Source organism: Sceloporus undulatus, chromosome 11, assembly GCF_019175285.1.
Source record: "Sceloporus undulatus isolate JIND9_A2432 ecotype Alabama chromosome 11, SceUnd_v1.1, whole genome shotgun sequence".
Lineage (NCBI taxonomy): Eukaryota > Metazoa > Chordata > Lepidosauria > Squamata > Phrynosomatidae > Sceloporus > Sceloporus undulatus.
Window position 1 is genome coordinate 3,234,514 of NC_056532.1, and position 5,388 is coordinate 3,239,901.

Consider the following 5,388-nt stretch of genomic DNA (forward strand, 5'->3'; position numbering starts at 1 on the left):
AGTGATGGTCGAGGATCAACAGAGGGATATCAGGGTTTTTAGTTTTTAATTGTTGTTTTTTATGCATTGACATTGTGTTTTAATATGTTATACTGTTTAATACTGTCTTAAGGGGGGGAGGGATAAAGTGTTTTTAATTGTCATATTTTATATTTTACTGTTGTTAACCGCCCGGATTGGTTTGCCAGAGGGCGGTATACAAATAAATAAATATTATTATTATTATTATTTGTTCCTAAATTGCCCCTAAAGAGATGCTGAAGGCTGGAGCGGAAAAGCATAAAGGGAGGACATTGGTTTCTATGCATATTGCATATGCTCATTCCTAGTATTAGATGCAAAAGTAGCAATGTTTACTATTGTTTGAGTAGAAACATGGCGGCCAAAATTTCATGGGATTTTAGGCATGTCTAAGTAGTAGTACAGAGGACTAAGTAGAGAACTAGTGTGGCATAGTGGTGCGGCCAAAACTTCATAGGATTTTAGGCACGTCTAAGTAGTAGTACAGAGTACTAAGTGGAAATATAGTGTAGCATAGTTGTTTGAATGTTGGACCTACATCTCTGGAGACCAGGGTTCAATTCCTCGCTTGGCCATGAAACCTTGGGCAAGTCCCATGCCCTCAGCTCTATTATTTATATATTACACTGGTTTGATTTTAAAAATGTGTAGGTTTTAAAGTGTTTTGACATGGTTAACAGTTCCATCCTATTTCCGTGTTGACTTTTTGCATGTTTTGAATCCTAATCTTGGGGGGGTGGAATGGACTGTAAATGAAGTTAGTTGCTCTCATCATCACCCTCACATTCCCTCCAACATTTCACAGGTGAAAACCCAGGTGGGCAAGGAACATTCAAATGTGGTTAAGATGGTAAAGGTTACCAATGAGGAAAAGCACATAAGGTAGGAACGGCTGCAGCACTTTGCTCTTGCCTAAACCTCCTGAGAAAGACACGGTTCAAGCCCTTCCTTTCCTTTGTCTCCTATGCATTAAGCTCATTTTGGCACTTTAAACTCAGTTTGCAGCCATTAAAGCGCGCTGAGGACAAAGGGGGAAAGAGGAGAGAGAAACTGGGACGTTTTAAAAGCAGCTGAAAAAGTGGGACAGCAGAGGATTAATCCGGACTTTTCCTGCCAAAACCAGAACAGTTGAAGGATAGGTCATCACCACCACCACCACCACCACCATCATCATCATCATCATCATCATGAGTAGGATATATGGCGCTCTTTTTGTCTGGTCTCTTCCATCTCTGTGTTTCTATGCTTCTAGGATTCATCCTTCTTTGGCCCCAGTGCAGCTTCAGCTTCAATATCAAATATACTTGGAAAGTGTCCAGTGGCCTCTCCGTTGCTATTTCTCACATTTGTTGCCGGTCGGAGCCAGGCTTTTCCTCCAATTCCCTTGCCTCTTTCTGCAAGGGTCTGATTTTCTTTCTTTCGTTCGTTCTCTCTTTCTTTCTCCTCCTCCTCCTCCGGAGTGCTCTTGACATGCTTCCAGATTGCAGGGTCCTGGATCCAGGTGTCTGAAATGAATACTGACTTTGTACAAGTCAAGACTGAGGGTTGCAGGGCTTCCCACCCTCTCCCCTCCTGCTGGTTTCCCTTTTCTTAATGCTTTCAAGACGGAGGAGATCCCAAGGAGATGTCTGGACAGTATATCACCCTCCTCTTCCCACTAGATATTGACTCAGGATTGTTTGAGAGGCATCCTTGACCTTTGCCTGTTTCAGAAGGAAGAAGCAATAACTTTCCAATGCGTTTGCCTTGGGGAGGTTATGGGGGGGTCCCTTTCAATGGCCATCCCAGCTGTGGGTAAGGAGACATCTGCAACAGTGCCTCTCTGTTACCTTTTCCCTTCCTTCCTTCCTTCCTCTTTCCCCCCATTTACGCAAAAATACACTTGAACTATATGGAGCACTTCATTTTCTTTTGATTCCTACGGACTCCCCAGCTGCCTACAATTTCCCAGAGAAGCAAAACCCCTTGAATGAAGCCGATAGCCTCGAACGTTTCAGGAATATCTAGTAACAGAGCTTTCCATTTGACATATCTGCTTCAGGGGCAAAAAAAGAGCTGATTTAAAGGCCTCCGAAAGGAGAGTGAGCTTGTTTTCTGCTGTTTCAAAATTCATGGCAGAGGAAGTAGTGGCATTATATTATTATTATCGTTGGGTATTGTTATAATTTTGTACATTTAAAACAATCACACCGGTTGCAACAAAATCTGTTGTGAGTATTTAGATGACCATTGTAAAACGGCGGAGCGTCCAGTGTTTGCTGCTATTTGCCATCAAGTCAACTTATAGCAACCCTGTGAGTTAGAACACTAAAATGAGGACCATCCAAGCCATTGTATTCTCCATCTTCATGCACGGATGTGAAAGCTGCACATAGAACAAAGCAGATAGGAAAAATTGAGATGTGGTGCTGGGGAAGAGTGCTGAGGATACCATGGATGGCCCCAAAAGACAAACAGATCAAGCCCAAACATTTCCTGGAAGCCAAGATGACGGAACTGAGTCTATTGTATTTTGGCCACATCATGAGAAGGAAGGATTCACTAGAAAAGACAATAATAGAGGGAGCAAGCTTGTTTTCTGCTGCTCTAGAGAACAGGACCTGGAGCAATGGATGCAAGCTCCAGGAAAAGAGATCCCACCTCAACATTAAGGAGACCTTCCTGACAGTAAGGGCTGTTCGACAGTGGAACATACTCCCATAAAGTCTCCTTCTTTGGAGGTCTTTAAACAGAGGCTGGATGGCCATCTGTCAAGGATGCTTTGATTGTGAGTTCCTGCATGGCAGGAGGTTGGACTGGTTGGCCCTTGGGGTCTCTTCCAATTCTATGATTCCAATGCTAGGAAAGATGGAAGGCAGTCGAAAGAGAGGAAGATTGTACACCAGAAGATGAATTCAACCAAAGAGGACATGGACCGCTTTGGAAGAACTGAGTAGAGTAGCTGAGGGCTGAAGAATATAGAGATGTCTCATCCACAGGGTTGCCATGAGTCGGGATTGGTTCAAGGGTAGTGAACAACAACAACAACATGACTAAGATCTCTCCAAAAGAAGTACAGTTGGTCATCAACTTCCCTGCTCCTACTATTAAGACAAAAAAATCCTTCAAACACCATGCGCAGTAGTTTGTGGCTGAACATTAGAAAGCATTCCTTGACAGTAAGAGCAGTCCAGCAATGGGACCCATTGCCTGGAGAGGTGGAGGGGGTCTCCTCCGCTGGATGTCTTCACAATGAGGCTGGACAGCTCCCTGCTGGGGATCTTCTAGCTGGAGATCCTGCCTTGAGGGGGGAGTTTGACCCAGCGATCTCAGGGGGGCCCTTTCCAACTCTATGATTCTATCTTCCAAACATTTGGGGATGAAAGAAGGCGCAGATACCCTGAAAGAAAGCAGATACGGACAGATAGTTCACGAGGTCTAGTTCGCGACCCGAGACGTAAACATCTGCTTAAAATAATGCTCCACCGTAGAGAAAATGGGGAAAAAAGCGGATTAAAGCGTTCACTTCGGGGTTTTTTTTATGGCTGTATGTTTGTCAGCTAGAAAGGCGATACGCTGGGCAGATAAATAAGACTCACAATGGCAGCCTGGTCTATAACGTTTGTGTGTTTGGCGGACTGGGGATTTGGAAATGAAAAAGCAACAGCAATCGTTTTGCGTTTCCAGGTTTTGACAAGGGTCTGGGTTTTGTTTGAAACCGAGGCCATAACCCACAGGCTTCAATGAAATCATCTATCGCATGCTTCCTTGAATCTTTCCCATTGAATTCAGGGATACTACCCAGGAATGCTACCCTTTTTTAAATTGTTCATCTTCTTATAGCAATGTTGGAGAGGCTTGCGAAGCACAGTAGGCCCTTGGTATCCGCTAGGGTTTGGTTCCAGGACCCTTCGTGGTTACCAAAATCCATGGGTGCTCAAGTCCCATTAAACACAGTGGCCTTGTAAAATGGTGTCTCTTAGATCCAGTGGCCAAATCAAGGTTTCCTTATTGCATTTTACGTTTTTAAAAAGTGTCTCCAAACTACGGATGGTGACTCCATGGATGATGATGATGATGATGATGATGACGACGACGACGACGTCCTCTGGGAAGTAGTTGTCAGTCTAGTTCTCTGTCATTGCAGTAGATTCATCCCAGAGGACCTGAGAGTGCGGGAAGGATTGTATGGGAGGAAGCGTTTCTCAGGTCAGCTGGACCCAGGCCATGTAGGGCTTTATAAAAATATCAGTAGGTATGGACGGTTGAATCCGTGGATAAAAAAATCCATGGATACAGAGGACCAACTGTGACTTTGTCAAGTTACTTTTCATATTTCATCTCCATTTTACTGGAAAGGTCTATCGTCTTTTGAAAATGGACCCCACAGAGTGGATTTAGGAACGTGGAAAGTTATCTTATACTGACTCAGACCGTTCCAAAGATATTTATTGATGACCCAGTTCCCCAAAGTCCACCTCTTTTGGAAGTCCAGCCTTCTCACCTCTTTGTTCACACATTAAGATGAGGCCTTCCAAGCCTTGCAGGACTATCAATCTTTGGATTGTGCCCAGAGGGCGTTCATTCAGTCTTAGTCTTAGTCTTAGTCTTAAGTCTCCACATGGTCCAGTCTGAGAAGGACGGTGACTTGATGCAAAATCAACCTCTAGAGAACCTCTTTCTCCATCTGGATTAGCCCAATATGACTTGAGCATGGGTTCGAACCCTGGTCTTCAGAGTCCTAGTCCAACGCTCAAACTGCTACGCGGATGCTGACTCTTTTGGGGGGTGTCCGTAGGGGTTTATTTGGACAAGGAAAGACACCAGTTGATATAATCCTTTCTGGACAAGCGGAGAAGAAGTTTGAGTTAGACCAGCCCTGGTTGGAAACTGATAAAGGGGAGAGAGAGAGAAAGGGGAGCTCTCTGCTCTTGCAGCTGTGGTCGGAGAGTTTGGTCAAGAGGAAATCTGTTACAATTTGCTCCAGTTAAGGGATTACCAGTCTTCCAGGGATGGCCAGGGGGAATTCGGGCAAGGGATGGGATCACCTTTCAGATGCAGTTTGAGAAGTCGAGGAGGTGGGGGGGGCTGGAAGGCCTGGGGGCAGAAGGGAAGATTAACTTGACATATGTTTTGTCTTTGGGAAGTTCAGTTTCTTCAGCTGCGCTCCTTGGGCTGATATCCTTCCTACCCCCCTTTAAGTTCCACGCTGTTAATCGTCCAGTTCTCCTTCACTGCGAGGATTTGCTGTTCTCTGAGACCATCCTCAGCTGTGCCCCAGACAGCCCTCTGCTCCGTCTTCCAAGAATTTCCCACCGTTGATGGTACATAGGGAGGCAAAGGATCCTTGGAAATATTTGCAAATGGCAAAAATGTGGAAATATTGCA